The 23,535-nt window shown below is 39.3% G+C and overlaps 1 protein-coding gene and 1 pseudogene across 6 annotated transcripts in view; one reads left to right on the top strand and one right to left on the bottom strand.

Annotated features, from left to right (window-relative positions):
* Positions 1–23,535, bottom strand: part of AIG1 (androgen induced 1) — a 293,600-nt gene that overhangs the window by 221,802 nt on the left and 48,263 nt on the right. The window lies entirely within an intron of this gene.
* Positions 1,010–21,739, top strand: LOC126057361 (NADH dehydrogenase [ubiquinone] flavoprotein 2, mitochondrial-like; annotated as a pseudogene).

Below are 23,535 nucleotides of genomic sequence, written 5' to 3'. Positions count from 1 at the left end.
TATAAGATGGAACTGACTCAATGGAAACAAGTTTGTTTGTTTTGGTTTTTATAGGGTTGCTATGAGTCAGAATTGATTCAAGGGCAATGGGCTTCATTTGATTTTTGGCTTAGAGAGAACTTTTAAAAATGTAAATTGTATTAACTAAAATAAAAACACAACAGATGGGTTAAACAGCACATTTGAAACAGTTACAAAGGAAATTAGTGGAGTAAAATAAGCATAAAAAGTTATGTGGAACACAGCTCAAAGAAAGAGTGATGAAACATATTTAAAAAAGGTTAAGAGATACTGTTGTCATTAGGTGCTGTCAAGTTGGTTCCGACTTATACTGACCCTAGGTAAGACAGAATGAAACACTGCCCAGTCCTGCGCCATCCTCACAATTGTTATGCTTGAGCCCACTGTCGCAGTCACTGTGTGAATCCATCTTGTTGAGGGTCTTCCTCTTTTTCACTGACCCTTTACTTTACCAAGAATGATGTCCTTCTCCAGGGAATGGTCCCTCCTGAGAATATGTCCAAATTATGTGAGATGAAGTCTCGCCATCCTTGCCTCTAATAAGCATTCTGGTGATACTTCTTCCAAGACAGATTTGTTTGTTCTTCTGGCAGTTGACGGTATATTCAATATTCTTTGTCAACACTGTAACTCAGAGGCATCAAGTCTTGTTCAGTTTTCCTTACTCATTGTCCAGATTTCATAGGCACATGAGGCAACTGAAAACACCACAGCTTGGTCAGGTGCACTTTACTCCTTAAAGTGACATCTTTGCTTTCTAACACTTGAAAGAGGTGTTTTGCAGCAAATTTGCCCAATGTAATGTGTCATTTGATTTCCTGACTGCTGCTTCCATGGTCACTGGTTGTGGATCCAAGTAAAATGGAATCCTTTACAACTTCAATATTTTCTCTGTTTATCATGATGTACATTTTCTGTGGAGGTCCGGAATCAGACAACGAAGAGGTGCAGGGGCGCTGCCTGGGAGAGGCAAATGGTTTGGCCTGCCATGTTCCTCGCCGTGGCACTCCGGGCTGGGGCAGCTGGCCTCACCACCCAGTGGGAAAGACATATTAAGGAATCTGCATAAGACACCTGAGCAAAATGGAGCTGGAGGAGCCTTATTTGTGCACAGCGATACTCCTGAGAATAATCCAGATACTCCTCCATTTGATTTAACACCAGAAGACTATGAGGATACAGGCAAGTGTAAAAAACTACCCACAAGAGCATAAAGCAGAGCTGTAATTCCAGTCTTGGATTCAGTGCAGAGACAGAGTGGATGGTTGCCCATCTCTGCTATGAACAAGGTTGCAGAAATTTTACAAGTACTGCCAGTGAGAGTATACAAAGTAGCAACTTTTTATACAATGTATAATCGAAAGCCAGTTGGAAAGTACCACATTCAGGTCTGCACTACCACACCTTGCATGCTTCTAGATTCTGAGAGCATACTGAAGGCCGTTCTGAGAAAGCTTGGAATAAAGGTTGGGGAGACTACACCTGACAAACTTGTTGTTCTTATAGAGGTGGAATGTTTAGGTGTCTGTGTAAATGCACCAATGGTTCAAATAAATGACAACTACTATGAGAATCTGACTCCTAAGGATGTTGAAAAAAATTCTTGATGAGCTTAAGGCTGGCAAAATTCCAAAACCTGGGCCGAGGAGTGGACGCTTCTCTTGTGTGCCAGCTGGTGGTCTTAGCTCTTTGACTGAACCACCCAAACGACCTGGTTTTGGTGTACAAGCAGGCCTTGAATTTATATTCAGTTGTACACATGTCATATGTCCCTGGAGAAATAAAATATGCCTTTCCCATCTAAAAAAAAAAAAGAGAGATGGAGAAGAAAATAGAGAAATAATGGCTTAGAATTTCCCAGAACATTAAAAAAAAAAAATTCCAAAACTCAGATCCAGGAGATTAAATAAATCTTAAGCAGGATAAATCAGAAGAAATCCATTACTGCATACATCATTATATAAATGAATAATACAAAAGACAAATAGAATACTTGAAAAGAAGTGAGTAAAAACAGATCATGTACACAGGAACAGCAATGAGACTGAAAGCTTAGTTCTTACAGCAGCAGTGGAAACCAGAAGGCAGTAGAATAGTATCTTCAATGTGCTGAGGGAAATAATATCCAGCCCAATATTCAATAGCCCAAAAAATTAATGTTTCAAGGGTTAAGGAGAAATAAAAACATTTTCAGATATGAAAAAATTGAAGAGTGCTTGTCATCAACAAGATTAGATAAGAGGAAATTATAAAAGACCAACTACAGGCAGAAAAACAAATGATCTCAGTTGGACAGTATGCTATGAAACAATGAATTGCAAACAAAAATAACAGTAAAATGTAAATGAGTAAAGCAAATGTTGATTACATAAAACACAAATATGGATGCTAACTTGTGGGTTAAAAAAAAAATCCAGGAACAATATACTGGACAACAGTGGCACATAAATTGGGACGAGGCTAATGAGAGTTAAATAATTCTAATGTTCATTTTTGGAAACTGTAAATATATTAATTCTCTGTAAACATTGTTAAGTAGAAATGCTAAAACATACAGTTAGATTCCAAAAGGTATAAACACGGAGAATAAAACTTCCAAAGTAAAAAGGAAAATATGAAAAGAACAACAACAAAAAAAAAAAAATCAAGAAGTCAATCATTCAAAAGAAAGCAAGAAAGGAGAAAAAAGGGAAGGGGGCTGCATCTCATAAGGGTAAAATAGTAAAAATAAATCTAAATATATTAAAGTCACATACACAATTAAATGACAGATTATTAAATTAGATTTTTAATAAATCCAACCATCTGCTATTTCAAGAAAAAAGCCAAAAACATAGGTCGAAAGTAAAAAGATGTTTTAAAAAAGACAAATAATGCAAATAACAATTATTATCAGAAAAATATTTTAGAGCTAATAGCATAATAAGGTGGTTGCAGTATTAATTATAAGAATTTTAATTATACTACAAGTTGTAATAATCTGAAACACACGTTTCTTTTCAAATACAAGTAAAATATATGAAATTTAACCATAAATCAGAGCCCTGGTGGCACAGTGTTTAAGAGCTCAGCTGCTAACCCAAAGGTTGGCAGTTCGAATCCACCAGCTGCTTCTTGGAAACCCTATGGGGGCAGTTCTACTCTGTCCTGTAGGGTTGCTATAAGTTGGAATCGACTCGATGGCAATGTTTTTTTTTTGTTTTGTTTTTTTTTAGACCATAAATCAAGCTTCAAAATAATCTCTAACCAAAATGCAATTAAGTTAGAAATTAATAGTAAAAAGATAAAAAATCCCATATATTTGGAAATCTGAAAACACGCTTACTTAAATAACTTATTAGTTGAACATGAAATCATAATGAACTCCAGAAAATATTTAGAAATAAACAATAATAAAAGTACTAAATACAGGCCTGTAGGATGCAGGTAAAATGGTAGTTGAAGAGAATTTATAAGCTTCTATACTTACATCAGAAAGTAAACAATAGTAAAAATTAATGTGAGACATACATCTTCAGTAGACAGCAAAAGAACAATCAAACAATTAATGAATAGAAAACAAGCATACAAGAGAGGATCAATGAAGCCAAAAGTGGGACTTTGGAAAGACTAAAATATAGATATACTTCTGGCAAAGCTAATAAAGACAAAAAGGAAAAACACAAATAAGCAATATTAGAAAGAAAGGAGAGGCGTTATTACAGACACCAAGAGAATAAAATCATCAAGCATATTTATAAGCTTTATACAATTAATTTGAAATTTTGATGAAATAAATATTTTTACTTAGAAAATACTTTTTATCAAAACTGACTCAAGAAGAAATAGAAAATCCAAATAACCTTAAAATCATGAAATCAAATCAGAAGTAAAATATTCCCCAAAAGAGTATGCCAGGCACAGATGGATCACTAATGGCTTCTACTGGACATTCAGAGAAAACATAATTCCAGTCCTTCACACAACTTTCCAAAGATTTTTTTTTTAAAGGAAATATTTTAGGAGGCTAGCATAACGATATCACAACAGAAAAGAACAGTTATAAGAAAGGAAAATCTGAGAACAATATTATTCACAAACACATGCAAAAATCCTTAAAATAAAGCGATCAATGCTTATAAAAGATACATTATGATCAAATTGGTTTTATCCCAAAGGTGCAAGGTGGGTTTAATGTTAGAAAATCACTAATGTAATCCATGACATTAACAGAATAAATGAGAAAAATATGATCATGTTCACAGGTGCAGAAAAAAAATCTGACAAAATTTGATAACCATTCATAACAGCATTTTTTAGCAACTAAGGAGTAAAAGTTCCCTCTTAAGTGATATGGCTGCCCCAGATCCTACCCCAGACACATTTTGGCACACTTGAATTGCATTGGCGGCATACTGCTTAGGAAGTTTGTCCTGGAGAATCTCTTGCATAGTTAGAGCAGGAGATGTGTACAAGAATGCTCACAGCAGCATTGCTCCTAACACCCAAAATATTGCAAACAAGTCCTCTATTCAACAGTAGTAGCACAGATAAACACATTTCTCTGATGAAAACTCTAAGACTGATATCTTTTGAGAAATTGTAGGGTTTTTATTTGTTTTATATTTTTCTGTCTTCTGTACAAATTTGAACCCTCACGTTCAGTAAGACCATTACTGACTCTCATATAAAACACATATCAACTAGTGTCTTAGTTATCTAGTGCTGCTGTAACAGAAATATCACAAACGGGTGGCTTTAACAAACAATTTTATTTTTCTCACTGTTTAGGAGGCTAGAAGTCTGAATTCAGGGTAACAGCTTTAGGGGAAAGCTTTCTTTCTCTCACATCTCTGGAGGAAGACCCTTGTCTCTTTTGAGCTTCCACTCCTGGGCAACCTTCACATGGCTTGGAATCTCTCTTCTCCCATCTCTGCTTCTCCCATGCTTGTTTGATCTCTTTTATATCTCAAAAGAGATCAACTCAAGACACCCTACACTAATTCTGTCTCAACATGGCAAAGACAACCCATTCTCAAATGTGATTATAACCACAGCATAGAGGTTAGGATTTACAACACATATTTTTGGGAGACACAATTCAATCCATAACATTCCAAACTTTGGCCCCCCAAAATTCATGTCCTTGCCTCGTGCAAAACACATTTACCCGATCACATCATCCCAGAAGCCTTAAATCAACTCCAGGCTTAAAATCTCATCTTCTGAATCATTTAAATCAAATATGGGTGAGAAGTTAGGCATATTCCATCCTGGGGCAAAATTTCTCTTCACCTGAGAAACTGTGAAATCTCCAATATGGGTTACCTGGTTCCAAAATACAGTGGTCAAACAGGCACAAGGTAGGCATTCCCATTACAAATGGAATAAATTGAAGAGAAAGAAGGGATAAAGGGCACCAAGCAAGTCCAAAACCCAGCAGAACAATTTACATTTGCTCTCAAGGCTTGAAAATAATCCTTTGTTCCTTGGGATCATCTAGGCAATAGCCCTGCACTCCAGACTCTGGGTGTTGGCCATGCCCTCTGGATTCTGGGTGGAGACCTCTCGGACCTGCACTTCAACTCTGCCTTCCAGGCCCAATGGGACAGCAGCTCTGCTCCCTTGGCTTTGGGAGGTCCCATTTTCCAATTTCGTCTGAGTGGTGACCCCATCCCCTCGGACCTAGCAGGTCCTGTTCTTCTGTCCCTTGGGCATGGCAGCCCCACCGCATCAGCTTTGGGTAGTGGTCCCATCCCCTGGCACACTTTAATAGCAGCCCCACACTCTGGAACCAAGTTGGCACAGATCTGACACTTTAAAACCTAGGTGGCTGTGCCCCATCCTTTGAGATCCAGGAGACCAAGGTCCCACCCTTTGAAATCAAGAAGGCCCTGCTTCCTGCGCTTCTTCCAACAGTTCTGCTGATGTCCGAGCTTCTCTGAGAATGGTCCTTTTCTTTTCTTGGAAGACAAAAGATACAGCTCCTTTGGCCTGTTCCTGCTTGTAGAATTCTAAGATGCAGACAGCGTTCTTTCCTTTCATTCTTTCTCTGTCCCCTTCAGTCTAAGCTGATGGGTTTTCAGATGTGGTAGTTGGTTAGATCCATCAGTTACAGACTTAATCTCTTTAACAAAAGATTTTGTAGCCACATCATTAGTGAACTTCCTAGGACACGTGTCCTTAGTTTGTACAACAGAATTTTCCAAACCTTTAAGTTTTGTTTTCATTTTGTACAGTTCATTTTTTTTCCATAACCCATTATTAATTTTTTTTTAATTTTATTGTGCTTTAGGTGAAAGTTTACGGCTCAGGTTAATTTCTCGTTCAAAAATTTGTATCATACCGTTTTGTGACACTGGTTGCAATCCCTACAATGTGACAGCACACTACCCCTTCTCACCCCAGGTTCCCTATGTCCATACATCCAGTTCCTGTCCCTTCCTGTCTTCTTACCCTGCTTTAGGACAGGAGTTATCCATTTGGTCTCATACATCAGATTGAACTAAGAGGCACATTCCACACTTGTTATTTTTTGTTTTATAGGTCTGTCTAATCTTTTTTTCTGAAAAGCAAGCTTCAAGAATGGTTTCAGTTCTGGGTTAGCAGAGTGTCCGGGGGCCATAGTCTTGGAGGTTCCTCCAGTCTCTGTCAGACCAGTAAGTCTCGTCTTTTTTCATGATTTTGAACTCTGTTCTACATTTTTCTCCTGCTCTGTCTGGGACTCTCTGTTGTAATCCCTGTCAGAGCAGCCATTCATGGTAGCCAGGCACCATCTAGTTCTTTGCACAGTTCATTTTTAAGCCCATCTCTTTCTTCTCACATTTTACTATAAGTGGCAAGGAGAAACCATGCAGCCCCTTTAAAATTGTGCTTAAAAATATCCTCATCCAGATATACAAGTTCATCACTTATAAGTTCTACCTTCCACCATTTGAACATAATTCAGACAAGTTCTTTGCCAGTGCATAAAAAGCATTGTCCTTTTTTCATTGTCCAGTCACATGTTCATCATTTTCTTTTAAAGCCTCACCAGAAACACATTTAACATCCACATTTCTAGCATATGTATTCTCTAAGACGACAGAGACTTTCTCTATAGCTCTCCTCACTTCCTTCACAGCCCTAACCAGAGCTGCCTTTGACTTTCATAATTATACCAACAGTTTCTTCAGGGCAATCTAGAATTTTACTATTAGGTACCTTAAAACTCTTCCAGCCTGTGCCCATTACCCAATTCCAAAACCACTTCCACATTTTAGCTATCTGTTAAAGCAGCACCCCACCCTTCTCATACCGAATTCTGTCTCATTTATCTAGTGGCTGCTCTAACAGAAATACCACAAATGGGTGGCTTTAACAAATAGAAATGTATTTTCTCATAGTTTAGGGGGCTAGAAGTCTGAATTCAGGGTGCCAACTGCAGGTTTTTTTTCTCTATTGTCTCTGGTGGAAGGTCCTTGTCTTTTCTGAGCTTCTGCTCCTATGTAATCTCCATGTGGTTTGGCATCTCTCTTCCCCCATCTCCGTTCTACTCACTTGTTTAATCTTTTTTATATCTTAAAAAGGAAACCCTGGTGACGTGGTGGTTAAGAGCTACGGCTGCTAACCAAAAGGTTGCAGTTCGAATCCACCAGGCGCTCCTTGGAAACCCTAGGGGGGCAGTTCTACTCTGTCCTATAGGGTCACTATGAGTTGGAATTGACTCGAGGGCAACGGTTTTTTTTTTTTAATCTTAAAAGAGACTGACTCAAGACACATCCTCCACTAATCCTATGTCATTAACATAACAAAGACAACTCATTCCCAAATGGGATTGTAACCACAGGTATAGAGGTTAGGATTTAAAACACATATTTTGGGGGAACACAATTCAATCCATAACAATCACCTTCAAAATTCTCAGGTCAAATAAGTTAGAAATTTGGGGTGAGGAAGTGTTGTGAAGCAGACCTTCCTAACTTAAATTGTAAACTCCACCTAGCAATTTATTATTTTTCCTCAAACACTCTTACCAATATTTGAATCTTTTCACCATCTTCAGTTATACTACTGCCTTCTTGAGCTGTAAGAATCCCTTGTGTGACTTTGGATGGCATGAATGTACTCTTAAAATTTCAACAACTTGTTTCCTCTAACCTTTCAAATGAGTTTTTGTAATGGGGCAATATCACACCTCACCAATAAGTTCTGTCATCTAACACCAATATTGTCTGTGATGTGAGGCCATTTTTGGAGTGAATGGAAAGAAACCAACTTTCTTTTATTGTTTCTCTAGTGCTATATATACTTCTACACTCTCTGTATCTTTCACTGTCCTTCAGAATACTCCAGGTTAGGTAGGACTTGTTGAGCCCACTCTTCACATTAGAAAACCAAAGTTTTGACAGTTTATAAAAACTTTTATTAGCAAGTGATGAATCTGGAATTAGAATTCATGTCTGTCTGCCTCCAAAATTCATGTTTTTTTTGCCACATCTAGTTGTTTTATGCCTCACGCAGGTGAGACCGCCCTATAAAATGGTTATTTTAGCATTTTAATACTAACTATCCTTTTATGGGCTCAAAGTTAGATCCATTTTAAACTGAATTCTACTCCAAAATAAATAAAGCAAGGCTCCTTTCACTCTCTGTCAAGTGACTATAAGTAAAATAACTAAATGTGTATCCCTAAACCTCACACAAGATTATATTTATTAGGTTAGAGATGTACAGTCAATCAACTAGCGTTTTATATAAATGTCTTATTCAAAAATATATACACTTAACATTTTATCTATCACAAAGTCACCAAATAATTAAACTTTTGATGTCCCTGTCACACTTTCTCTCTCTAATAAAAGGAATCCTGGGTGGTGAAAATGGTTAACATACTTGGCTGCTAACCAAAAGTTTAGAAGTTCAAGTCTACCCAGAGGCACCTCAGGAGAAAAGCCTGGTGATCTGCTACCAAAAAAAAATCAACCATTGAAAACACTATGGAACACAGTTATACTCTGACACACAAGAGGTCGCCATGAGTCAGAGTCAACTGGATGGCAACTGGTGGTATAGTCTAGATATTAGATACGATTACATTCAAATTAATATCCACATGACAGCATTTAGTACATAGGTGAGACATCCAGCCAACAACAACTTGAGTTTGATGTTACCACCTAAGAATAAAATTAAGAAAAATCTAACAGTTAAATTACTTAATTAGATCACCCACTTGTGGAAGCATCCTATGCTAGATGGTTGTCAATGAGTGCCTACATTCAGTGCTTTGGCTGTAGTATCAGAGCAGCATGATTGAAATGCTACTGTTAGAGTGGAAGGTGAACATTGCTGAAATGAATTACAGCCCAACCAAGAAGGATATGTTAATAGAAGGGAAGTGATCATCCTATTGGGTAGGTTTATACAAACGTGTCTCCATCTTTGTCTAGAGGATAGGGTTCCCTGGCCACCCAAGGTAGTATTCCAGTCTACCTAGCAAGTCAAGCCCTATGATGCAAAAGGATGTAACAGACTATGATAATTTGATTCCACCTGCCATGAATATCATGCAACTATCATCCCTTGCCTTGATTTCAAGTTCATCCAGAAATCATTTGGCTACACTTTTGCTTCTCCAAAGTTGTTTTGCCTGCAGGGAGAATTTGTGCCACCTCTAGTCTACCTAACTTTTTTTTTTTCTCATTTGAGTATATTACTTATCTTTCAGATTTAAGCTTTAGTCTACAATCATTAGTTAGCATGAATACATTTACTAAGAGATGAATCATTTCAAAATAGGCTGACAAAACTGAGTGCCTGGGTCTAAAATGACATTTGAGTAAGGTCTCACTCAGCACATTAGGACACCCACAAATGTCCATCCTACTGCCCTTAAATTGCTATGGAGATATGAGAAGAAAAAGGCTAAGGATGTTTTTATTATTAGATGTATAAACAAACTAGAAAAATGTATGGCAGGTTGCACACAGAGTTTGCAATGGGAAAAGGACTTTTGGGAAGGTTGCTGTATTTGTTTCTTAGCATTCTATCAACAACACATCAATGTTCCCTCGTTTTTCCCTTTATGAACAATCTACCCTTTAAATTTAGCGTGAACATTTCTTAGCAGGAGCACGTTTGCAAATATAATTGTGATTTATCTCCCAATGAGTAGTTGTATGAAGGCTTTTTCCAGTAACTTTCTGTGGGATTTTCTTATTATAAAAGCAATAAATGCTTATTGTGGAAAATTGTGTGGGCTTTTGTTTTTGCCTTTAAAATTTTTCTACAATGATCTATGCCATGTAAATAAAGTAAAAGGAGTCAGCAAGCAAACAGTTGTCTCTGGAACCAAAATGGCTCAAAGATGCATATATGCACCCATGGTGTCAGCAATCTGCCTGACAGCACTTCAGGATTTCTTTCTTTTTTTTTTTTTCCCTTGGCCTTTGGCCCATCTGAACTCCTTGTCATCTGCATAAGCCCCTCCTAGAATTGCTGACCAGTTATGGATTTTTGTGTGTGCGTGTGTGTGGTTGAAGAACCTCCTCTTCAATTAAGAGCCAGGAGGTTACTCTAATTACTTTGAGGATCAGCAGTTCAGGAAGGTGCCAAGAGATGGGAGAAACATCTGTTTTGATGCTGATTTGTGAAAAGAGCCAGGAGACCCAAGGAAATCTACTTCATATGGGTAATTTTTTTCCCCTAGCGTTTTCTCTTCTTTCTCCTCCCTTACTACCTACCCCCTTTTTGCTTGAAACTCTTCAAGCACAAACTGTCACTTTTCAAACATTACCAATCAGGTGCAATATGGTGGATATTTCTCTCTTGATAAGACTGAAGGAGAGCAAGGACTGGCTGCTACAACTGGGATGGCGGCAGCTTTCCCACCCGTCAATGCCCCACACCTCTTAGAAGCCTTACAATCTGTAAGAACTTCCTGCTGCCTAATGCCTCTTGCTTTATGTAAGGCCCCTTCTAGATGAGCTGAAATCATGTGATAGCGTTTAACATAGTGACAAGCACAACCAGCAGTCACTGTCCAGTCAGTTCTCACTTATGGTGACCCCATATGTGTCAGAGTAGAACTGTGTTCCACTGAGTTTTCAATGGCTAATTTTTGTTTTTTTTAGACTGCCAGGTCTTTCTTCCAAGGCACCTCTGGGTGCACTTAAACCTTCAACCTTCTGTTTAGCAGCCGAGGGTTTTACTGTTTGCAGTACCCAAGAACTCCCTGATGGGCAAGTACCAAAACCAAAATCCAGTGCTGTCAAGTCAATTCCGACTCATGGCGACTCTAAAGAATGGAGTAGAACTGCCCCCTAGGGTTTCCACGGCTGTAATCTTTATGGAAGCAGAATGCCACATCTTTCTCCCACAGAGTGGCTGGTGGGTCCAAACCACAGGCCTTTCAGTTAGCAGCTCAGTGCTTAACCATTGAGCCACCAGGGCTTCTTGACAGGCACATAACCACACCCCTCCAAAAAAAAAAAAAAACTGTCACAGTTGAGTTGATTCCAAGTCATAATGACCCTACAGAACAGAGTAGAACAATTCCATAGGGTTTCCAAGGAGCAGATGGTGGATTCAAACTGTTGGCCTTTTGGTTAGCAGTCATAGCTCTTAACCACTGAGCCACCAGGGCTCCTGATAGGCACATAACCAAAACGAAGAAATCAAACGCACTGCCGTCGAGTCAACTCCAACTCATAGCAATCCCAGAGGTCAGTGTAGAACTGCCCCACAGTGTTTCCAAGGAGCACTGTGTGAATTTGAACTGCCGATCCTTTGGTTAGCAGCCATAGCTCTTAACCACTCTGCCACCAGGGTTTCCTAGTACTCAATTAATGTTATGTGACTTTGCCAGAAGATCTATAGAAGGTTTCTCCCCTATTTCTTGGCTCCCTTTACTTTTCAAGATCAAATGCATAAGAAAGCTCCTCTGTATATCTTACATCGTAACAGAACAGTTTTCAAAATAGGCAAGATCACTTACAGGAGGCCTCCCGCTGAGCAATATACTGAGGGCCAGACCGCAAAACCATTTTGTCTCACTAACTGCTCTGTCTTATATCACCTCAAATTCTGGTTGAAAATAGGTGTGGGTATAAATTTAAAAAGAAATGCAGATTTGAGACTGCAAACTCGCTCTTAAAAAAGTAGAACAAAATGGCTTCCAGGAATTCTTGGTAAAACATTTCACCGGGTAGGCCAAGTTCATTGTTAGACTACTGCTGTCCAAGCGGAATGCACTGTATTGTTTCCTGCCAAAAATATTCATTTGCAATTGTGTAGCTATGAACTATGCTTCAATATCATGACTGCCTGATGATATTGGATACACTTAGAAACATTTTTTTTTTAAACATAGCTAATTCTACTCATAAAACCTCATTTTCACATATTAAAAACAAGCATCTTGGGTAAATACGTGGTAGCTTAAGTCTGCATTCAACGATTGAAATGAGAAGACAAGGCAGGAAAAATTTACTTTTCTTGTCCAAACTTGTACTTAGCAAACTGGCCTGTGAAACTCTATAAAATCATCAGCCCTACAGGGTGAAATAACATCTTAAAAGGAAACAACAAAAAGCACAAATGAACACAAAGTCTTTTGCTACACAACCTCAAAGAAAAAGTAGTGATTATTTTATCCAGATTCTGCACAATTTCCTCTCCTATTTTAATAAATTCTGCTAAAAGAAAAATTGCGGGCAGCTCAGGCCTTATGTGGGGGCATTGGTGGCTCAGTGGCTGAATTGTTACTTTCCATGCAGGAGACCCGGGTTTGATTCCTGGCCAATGCACCGCACACACAGCTACCACCATCTGTTGGTGAAGGCTTACATGTGCTGTGATGCTGAACAGGCTTCAGTAGAGCTTTCAGAGCTAGGAAGACTAGAAAGAAAGGTCTGGCAATCTACTACTGAAAATCAGCCAGTGAATCACAATGGTCCAATTCACCACCAATCATGGAGATGGCACAGGACAGGGCAGCGTTTTGTTCTGTTGTGTATGAGGTCACCGGGAGTCGGGGGTCCCCTCAACCACAGCTAACAGCAAAGGCTTTATGTATGTAAGGATAACATTATTGCCTACTATGTTTTTTATGTATATTAGGTGAATGACAGAATGCGAAGTTAGATTTGGTCTGTCAAAAAGTGTATGGAGTAAACCGCTAAGAGCAATCATTCCATCAGAGCATCTCGGTTTAAATCGAGGTTGCACCATTCACTAGTCGTGTGGTCTCTGGCAAGCTATCTGTAAAATGGAACCCTGTAAAACGGTAAAACGGAAGCATCTGCCGTGTAGTAAGAACGACAGAAATACCTGCCTTATGGGCTTATGAGCATTAAATAAATAATCGGAGTAAAGCCCTTAGCACAGTGCCTGGCCCACCATGAAAGTGCAACAGAACTTACTGCTGGCTATTAGATTTTTCAGGCGGTTGGGTTATTTGTGGGTTTTGCCACCGTGGGAAGGGAGATGGCGAGAAGAGGCCCCAGGAAGTGCAAGTGGAACTGCTTGTACAGGGGCTGTAAATCCCAAACAGCAGCAACAACAAAGCCTTCTGGGTATGTGGTGTCTTCTTTGGAACTCTGAGGTAAATTGTGCGTGGGAGGGAAAGGGGAATGCAGGTAGCATTTGTGACTATTCAGACAAAAATATTACTGTATCAATGAATCTGGGGTCTTGTTTGTTTGTTGACTCAATGCTTATTTTGTTTTCTACTGTAACATCAACCAACACCCTGGGCAGGAGCACGCTCCTATAAACCCCTAGACATAGGAACATTGTAGTTTCTTTTGTATACTTATTTCATGCTTGTATGAAGGCAGTCGTTTTTATTTTGTATTGGTTTTTAAGGCAAAAGGTGGGAAGAGAGGATCTCCTGGAGATTATGAAAAACAAAACAAACAAACAAAAAAAACCATTGTGTCTAGTCAATTCCAACTGGTAGCAACCCTATAGGACAGAGTAGAACTGCCCCATAGGGTTTCCAAGGAGTGGCTGGTGGATTCGAACTTCGGACCTTTTGGTTAGCAGCCAAGTTTTTAAGCACTGAAGATCAAGGGGTGAGGCGATAAAGACAGAAGCAGAAAACTCCCCTTCATTCATGTCTTTAAACATGAGTACACTACTGATCATGTTTAGGATTCTCTCCTATTTCACTCCCTTTCCCTTCTCCTCTCAATGAAGAAAGTAGTAGAGACCAAGACAAGCATAAAAACAGATTAGGATTAAAGGTCTTTTTTATCCGGTTCTCTCTGTGACATAAATCCCTTCACTTGCCTCATGTGACACAAAACCTTACCAGTGCAGCCCAAGTTCTTGGTTACATGTTTCTTCCTATGTGTAAGTCAAATATGGACCTAACCTACAGGATAAAGGGGCAGTCTGTGGAGGGAAACTTTTTGAAAATTTGTCCCTCAGAGAAGCTGAGGAGACAGTGAGTCTGGTAGCAGGGCCATTTGTGAATTGTGGCTCCATATACTCGCTCTCCTTCTCCTTCTCATCTCCCTCTCTTTCTACCTTCCCCCAGGCCCACTCACTTCTTTGGGTCATATCCCCTGTAGTCAGTATTATGCCTTGACTTTTGCTCCTAACAGGGTTCCTAACAGGGTTACAGAAAGGTATGATGAAAGTCCTATACAGTACTGGCTATTTGAGGTGAAATAAGTAAATCATTTGCATGGTAGTTGCACAGGTACAACTAAAAGTTAACAAATTCTGTGTAGGTGAAAGGTCCACTGGCTCCTTCCTCGGAGGAGATGATATTACTTCCCGTACTGACTGAGGTAACACAGCTCAGTTTGATCCAGCCAAAACCAGTAAGAGCTACCTCAAAACATCCACTGGACAGTTATTATCTCAGGAACACCCACAGGGCAAATCATTGTTTCTTTCTCTCCAGAGAAAGAGATGGTGGTAGTGAGGGGTGAGGGGCAAAAGGAGAGAGAGAATGCAGAGAAGGAAGAAAAAACCAAAATCGGATGACTTCTTTTTTAAATCAACAACTAATTTCACTTCTTGTCCCTGTGCCCAAACAGGTACATACATAAGATCCTGGGCGCCTGGGGGGGTCGGGGGGAAGAGTGTGTTTTTTGAGGACAAAAATCTTATGTCTATTTTATAATATGCATCTCACTATTAATGTTACTGAAGATCCATTCTACCGTTTCTTGATCTCAAATTTCAAATACATATTGTCCATATAAATATAAATATGGGTAAAAAGATATCTTCATTTTCTGAGATGTTTTTGTGGCCTTTTTTTTTTTTGCCCAAGAGGGTAGGAACTATGCCACCAGCATTTCTGAAATGATACCCAGGGCATGATAATTCTCTGCAATTTCTAGGGGTGCCATCAAACGAAGATTTTACTCATTGAATGTGATTGCCTGCATTTTGGAGTGAGTGGTCTAAAGGAAGAGCCACTCTGACGAATTCTGTATGGCATTTCAGAGATTAAATATAAGCCACTTAGTCAACTGTGGAAGAAATCTGACTTTCTCTGGGAAGGACTTCTTCAGACGTCAGGTTTAGACAGCTGCTTAAGACAATCCTGGTGAGAGATCCATTAAAAGTGGTACTGCCAAAGAACAAATGGAAAAATACGCCTTTCTTGGCTAAGATAGAAAATCCTCAATTACACTCATCAGTTTCACTGTATCTAATTTTCATATCAATATAGAAAAACAAATAATACATTACCTAAAATCCTGTTAGTTTTTACTTCACATTTTATCGTTATTCTCAAATTTGTTTTTTATAACATTTTTTATGTTATAAATCAGAAACTCCTCTGATTTCATTGGGGCAGTGATTTCGCCAGTCTCAAAGAATGAATCATAATTAGTTTCAGCCATCATGGTAAAGCTATTTCTTCTTGCTTCTACTTGCTTTCCCAGCCTCCCATTCAGCCGGTTCTAGCCATGTGACATTCCTAACCATGATGTTGTTGTTGTTAGCTGCCGTAGAATTGGCTCCGACTCATGGTGACCCCATGTACAACAGAATGAAGCTTTGCCTGGTTCTGTGCCATCTTTAAGGTCGGTAGTGTGCTCAAGCCCATTGTTGTGCCCACTGTACCTTCTGAGTGCCTTCCAACCTAGGGACTTATCTTCCAGAACAATATCAGATAATATTCTGTTGTGATCCTTACAGTTTTCATTGGCTAATTTTTGGAAATAGATCATCGGGCCCTTCTTCCTGGTCTATCTCAATCTGGAAGCTCTGCTGAACCTGTCCACCATGGGGGACCCTGCTGGTATTTGGAATACCAGTGGCACAGTTTCCAGAATCACAGAAACGTGCAAGTCACCACAGATGGGTGGTGGTAACCAATGACACATAATGGGAAATATGATGGTGGGCTTCTGGGAAAGATTAATTTTCTTGATGAAGAGACAGATACTTGGGAGCTTCTTTCTATTCCTGCCTTCAACACAGTTGGAAAGAATGTAATGCTTGGTGCTTTATCAACCCTCTTGTGACAATAGATGGCAAGTCAAAGGTCTAAAAGCCAACACTCCAAAGACTGTTGTTGTTAGGTACTGTTGAGTCAGTTCCAACTCATAGCGGCCCTATATACAACAGGCTGAAACACAGCCCCATCCCGCACCAACCTCACAATTGTTGCTATGTTTGAGTCCATTGTTGCAGCCACTGTGTCAGTCCATCTCATTGAGGGTCTTCCTCTTTTTCACTGACCCTCTACTTTACCAAGCATGACGTCCTTCTCCAGGGATTGGTCCCTCATGATAAGATGTCCAAAGTACATGAGATGAAGTCTAGCCATCCTTGCTTCTAAGCAGCATCCTGGCTGTACTTCTTCCAAGAAAGATTTGTTCATTCTTCTGGCAGTCCATGGTATATTCAATACTCTTCACTAACACCACAATTCAAAGGCATCAATTCTTCTTCGGTCTTTCTTAATTCATTGTCCAGCTTTCACATGCGTATGAGGCAACTGAAAATACCATGGCTTGGGTGAGGCACACCTTAGTCCTCATCCTCAAAGTGAAGTTGTAATTGAAGAAAATTAAAACAAGTCCATGAGAGCCAAAGTACAAGCTTGAGTGTATCACACCTGAATTTAGAGAACGCCTCACGAATAGTTTTGACACACTGAACACTAATGACTCGGAAGACACAAGAGGAAAAATAGAAAATGTCTAGGTCCCAAATGACAATAGTAATACTATTCCTGAAACTATCTGCCTATAGTCTTCTTGTTTTGTGAGATATTAAATACCTTTATTGTTTAAGCCATGGTTAAATGACTATCCATTCTTTCAACAAATATCGAACTGTTTAGACATTGTAACTGATGCTTGGGATACAGCAGTAAATGAAACACACAATCTCCCTGGCCTTGCAGAGCATGGATCAAGTCAGAGGAAACACACACTAAACAAATTAACAATAACAACAACAAGGTAACAGGACAGAGAATAATGAGAGGCTAGGTTGATCATGTTAGCAGAGACTTGAGTGAAGTAAGGGAGGATGACCCATCGCCATCAAGTCAATTGTGACTCAGAGCGACACTAAAAGACAGAGCAGAACAGCTCCATAGGGTTGTAAATCTTTACAGAAGCAGACTGCCACATCTTTCTCCTGTGCAGAGGCTGGTGGGTATGAACCACTGACCTTTTGGTTAGCAGCCGAGTACTTAACCACTGTACCACCAAGACTCCTTGGAGAATGATAAGCCATGTGTATATCTAGGGGTATTCTGGTAATTTGCAGCTAAAAGTATTGCTTACTTATACATCCAATAAGTTCTTACTCATCCTTAAAAACAGCTCTGATGTCATCATATCTGGGAATTTTCCAGACCCGCCCACCCAGTAAAACTAATTCCTCCCCCTACTGGGCTACTTCTGCATCCTAGACACATGTACGGTTATATACATCATGCCCTATTTTAATTTGCTTGTTGATATAGTTTAAAATGTCACCCTTACTAGACTGTGAAATCCCTGAAAGACAAGACCACCATCCTGGCTCCTAGTACATAGTACCTGCTACACAGTATACTTCATGTACTCACAAATAATCATTGACTTGACTGCAACTTATGTCTTTTGAATGGTCTGGATAGAAATGTTGGGTTTTCAGTGTAGGTACCTACAGTGAAAACCTTAAAAAAAATTTTTTTGTGCTTGTGTTTTGTGTGTGGAACCATCAAAGAAGCTGACTACTCTGAGTTAGCATGAATGTGTACAAATTGAACAGGTCATCTATGCAGAAAATCTTTGGTTCCCATTTAGAAAATGAGAAAATATTACTTGAGAAGTAACTTGGTTCTCTATCAAGTACATCTGTCTAATGATATTATGTCCTGTAACTTTTGAAAAGGCTACTTAAAAATAATTGTAATAGCACTCACCTAGGTTAGGTAGTTACAGTCCTCTGAGTCTTTCTCCTGTTAATGGGAAGAAAAGGCTCATTTTTCTTACTGATCTTGAATGGTCATCTAGGAACCTTCCCTAATCTCAGGCAACTCAACTCACAATACTACATTACCACTAACCTGCTCATTTCAGTGCAGAGTAATCACATGAAATTCATATGGAAAAGACTGAGGTTATCAAGGATTTCATTTTACTTGGATCCACAATCAACACCCACGGAAGCAGCAGTCAAGAAATCAAAAGATGCACTGCACCTGGCAAATCAGCTGCAAAAGACCTCTTTAAAGTGTTGAAAAGCAAAGATGTCACCTTGAAGACTAAGGTGCACTTGACCCAAGCCATGGTGTTTTCAGTCACCTCATATGCTTGCGAAAGCTAGACAATGGAATAAGGAAGACCAAAGAAGAACTGAAGCCTTTGAATTGTGGTGTTAGCGAAGAATATACCATGGATTGCCAAAAAGAACGAACAAAACTGTCTTGGAAAAAGTACAACCAGAATGCTCCTTAGAAGCAAGGATGGTGAGACTATGTCTCACATACTTTGGACATGTTATCAGGAAAGATCAGTCTCTGGAGAAGGACATCATGCTTGGTAGATTGTCAGTGAAAAAGATGACCCTCAGTGAGATGGATTGGCACAGTGGCCGCAACTATGGACTCAAGCATAGCAACAATTGTGCAGATGGCACAGGGCCGGGCAGTATTTTGTTCTATTGTGCATAGGGTCACTATGAGTCGGAACCAACTCAACGGCACCTAACAACACAACATGTGAAAATTTAATAGAGAATCAGTGTATATTAAGGATATTTTAAAATTAAATCCAGAGTTTGAGAATAAAGTAAACAACGTGCTTTTTTAAAATTTCCCCTTTAACGTCAAAACAGAAGAAAAGGCACTGGCTTTTATTCACGATCACAAGTAGAATTAAATTCCCTTCCTATATGTGTTACATTAACAGACTTATTAATATTAATTAATATGTTCATTTTCCATTTGAAGTCAGTCTCTTACATTTAAAATCTGAAGTGAAATGTTTTTTTAAACCATAGGGGTGTGACAATCTAAATCTATATGTATTGCAAAACGTTTTCCTAAGAATAGCTTAGAATTAGCTGATGTCAATAAATGAAGACTTCCAGGAATCACTTTTTGAAAATAATTGCTAGATACTTTACCTTTGTGTTTGCATTTCAGATTTCAAATTCCATTTTCCATATGTTTTCTAAGGAAGCAGGTACAACACCATCCTCATCACAAGCAAAAACAAGTTTTAAAGAATTCGGAAATAAATTGGTGCTTACAAAATCTTCACTGTTTATAAGAAAATGATTGCAACACCAGAAATGATTACTTAACAAATAGCTTTGAGACTCAAGTCAGATAAGAAGGCCAAATTCCAGAAAACCTCATACAGGTACATTCTGGTTTGCTCCTGATAACCTGGATGCCCACTGGGCTTTCGGGTTAGAACAGATCCATATCTCTAGGAATTCCTTTGACTAGTCCCTTCCAGTTCTACTCTGTCCTACAGGGTCACTGTGAGTCGGAATTAACTCGACGGCACTGGGTTTGGTTTGGTCTTAGTTTAGTCCCTTCCTGTTAAAACTCTTCAAACTAGGGACGGGCCAGGGTTAACTTAGTGTCAGGCAAGTATCTGGTCTAGAGCAACCCTAAGTTAGTTTACAACCAGGGGACTGAGGAGGCGGTGAGATGCGATTACAGTATTATCCAGCTGAATAGTTACAAATGAATGAGATGCATGGACTTGAGTTAATGGAAAATGTATGACGACTTGAGTTTATGTGATTGTTCTTTGTCATCAAAGGGGCTGCTTTGGATAGTGGTACCCAAATAACCCATTGCCATCGAGGCAATTCCGACCCACAGCAACCCTATAGGATAGAGCAGAACTGGCCCATAGAATTTCCAAGGAGCGCCTGGTGGATTTAAACTGCTGACCTTTTGGTTAGCAGCCGATTTCTGAGAGGGACACTTTCATACTCATCACATTCATTTTTTTGTTGCTTGTCTTCATCTTTTTTTTTTTGTGGTTGGAGGTCCAAATCTACCCTCTTAACTCTGATAATGATATCTGCCAGCACAAAAGTCAACAAAATCACAGGAGACAAAAGGCATTCTCAGTTTGATCACTGCCAATAAACTTCGGTGCTTCCAGACCACATAATGTCATGGAATTATTTGTAATGCTTCTTTAAAAGGGTGACAGCGTTCAGGAATAAACTGCACATGGTAAGAAGAGCCTCCCATGGGTTATCCCTGCAAAATGAGTTGCAAGACTTTGGGAGTGGTGGTGGTTTCCGGCCATTAGCGTTACTAATCAAGGCCAGCTTTTCATTTATGAGAATCTACACCAATCAGGATGACACATGTTGTGCTCACTCTAGCAATTCTGCCTGCTTTCTTCAAGGTTATGGTGAAAGAAAACTTTACTCCAATTATCTTTGATTGGAATGTTGCATGATTTTTATATATCCTTGAGACAGAGAGAGTCCATGAAGTAGATACAATAGGCCCACTGGTCACAAAACCATTATTTAGTGCTAAATGCCCACATAAAGCAATTACTGTCAACTCTCAATTAACCTTGTTATTGGAGGAAGCATTAATGTAGAAAGTACAAATCCTAGATAGCCCCTACCCGGGCCTTTCTTGCTGCCATAGCAGCAGTTGAGGTGAGAGAGGGAGAGAGAAATGGAGAATGGGAACATCAGGAAAGGCTCAGGGTTAAAGGTCTCTTCAGGGAAAGCTGGAGCAGACGTGATAAATTCAGCTGCTGCTCTCTGCTCTCTCTTTATGCCTTTTTGTCCTGTACCATGTGTAAAAATAACATTGCTTTCCCAGTAACCTTCTGACTGACAAACAAAAAGCAAGAAGCAAAGGAAGCAGAGTAGGAAACAGCAGAGGAAGCACTCTTGGAGTCTGGCCTTCCTCTGGGAGTCAGAGCGACTAAGCAGGGGAGGCCTCTGAGGACCCCACAAGGGTTTGAAGTAGGGCTCTGCATCTTCCTCATTAGGATGCTCAGTGCGTTCAATGTAATCCTGCAATGGGGAGAGTTCTCAGGCATTCTGCCTTTTAGGGTTTTGACTATTCAACCAAAATGATAAAAGCTGTTAAATTATAAAAGTTATACTGACACACATTAAGCTTTCTTATGCTACAGGTTCCCTGCATGACTGCATGTCCATTGGATCCTGGCATGAGTGCTATTCCCACCCTTCTGATACAGTGAACCCTTTAGGCTGGGCACCTCCCTTCCAAGCCAGAAGCTGCAGGAAGAGTACATATGACTCCTCTTCAAGTGATTCCTAGTGACACTGCTCCAGGAAGTGCATTTTCATAAGACAGAAAGTCTTAAGCCATACAGATAAAAGCACAGTGGAACTCCTGATCCCATCCGGCAGCTGCGAGGGGTACAGGGGAGGAACAGAAGGAGCAGAGGGAAAGCCTTGGTAGTCACGACAGAGAAATGGGACCAATGGAAAGGAAAGTTGGGAAACAATCTTAGGAAAAGGTAAAATCACATGGTTAATGAAAAAAAAAGCTATTCTGGGTCAAAATGCTTATAAATTAAAGAGACAAACTCATAGCCTTAGTAATTATGACTTGGCTAAAAATTAATGGAGTTTGAGAAGAAGCCACTTATTAAGTTTTTTGGGTTTTTTTTTTTTTTTGCTTTGAAACGAATGTCTAGGCATTAGAATTAGAAATCTGTTGGAAAACAGATAGATAGAAAAAGTCAAATGACAGAGTAAGGTAGGAACAGGAGGAAGAGTGAAGAAATAAGGAGATTTCTGGAGAATATTGGTCAGGATTCTTTTTAATATTAAATGTAGAGACAGAGAGCAAAGGAGAGAAAGAAATGTAGCAGAGGAACTTCAGGAAGTTCAGGGAAAAGAAAAGGTTAGTGAATATAAATGGGAAAGTGACTCATAGTAAGGGAAAATGATGAAAAATGGAAAAATTGACTATAAAGTATTACCGAGCAAGGAAAAACTAGAGTTAAAGGATTCAGTGAGGCTGCACATCTGACTACTTATTCTGTAAGTATGCCTATTAAAGAGTACTGATCGTCTACGAGAAACCCTGGTGGCGTAGTGGTTAAGAACCATGGCTGTTAACCAAGAAGTCAGCAGTTCAAATCCACCCGGCGCTCCTTGGAAACCCTATGGAGCAGTTCTGACTCTGTCCTTTAGGGTCGCTATGAATTGGAATCGACTCAACAGCAATGGGTTTGGGTTTGGTTGTTTTGATCATCTACTGTGTGCCAGGTAGCATGGTAGGCACTGGGGCACTGCACGGAGGAGGCAAAAGCCCTTGCCATCAGAAAGCCCCTCGGCTAGGAGAGGTTTATACGCCTGCAATGAAAAAGTGACATCATGACTTCTGATTATAAAGGAGGGAGCAGATTAATGATATTTTTACTCTTTTTCCCTCCATCAAAGACAGATAAAACAACAAAAAATAATACAACATGGAGGACATTATCAGATACAATAAAACAGGCAAACAGAAGAGCCCTACTCTTCTTACAAACCGTGAAGTATACAAGGACTAAGATTCAGAAAGGACACAGAAAGTTGACAAATAAATTCAAATCTCAAAAAGATGCCAAAAGTTTTCCCAAAAGTAATGTCAAATTTCTGCACAGCACGTGTAATGAGCCTTCAATGACAGTGACAAGACTCACAAAGTAAATTGGGAATTTCCCTGGAGAGACCCAGTTTGACACCACATAACAGAAAGAGAGGTTAAAAGAAAACATGTTGATATCTATTTCTATTTACAACCTCGCCTGCTAGCCAAAGAAGACTTCTAGAGGTAATAACGCTCCTTTTCTATTGATCCTCTATAGACATTCCAAGAGAATAAGGAGTAAAAGAAACAAACAACAAAGATAAAAATACAAATCTGTCATTTTCTAGATAATTCCTTCATGCAGAGAGAATATGCCTTTATAATTCACGCTGATGGTGATTTTCTCTCAGATGGCTATTCTGATGAAAAATATTTGAATTTTGTAAGGCAAGTCCAAAGAGGGAAATATTAAGTAATTAGAAAGTTTATAACTCTGTTAAGAACAAAATTTCAGATATTTACTGGATGAC

Source organism: Elephas maximus, chromosome 1 (genome assembly GCF_024166365.1).
Source record: "Elephas maximus indicus isolate mEleMax1 chromosome 1, mEleMax1 primary haplotype, whole genome shotgun sequence".
NCBI lineage: Eukaryota > Metazoa > Chordata > Mammalia > Proboscidea > Elephantidae > Elephas > Elephas maximus.
This window is presented reverse-complemented; position numbering and strand designations above follow the sequence as displayed.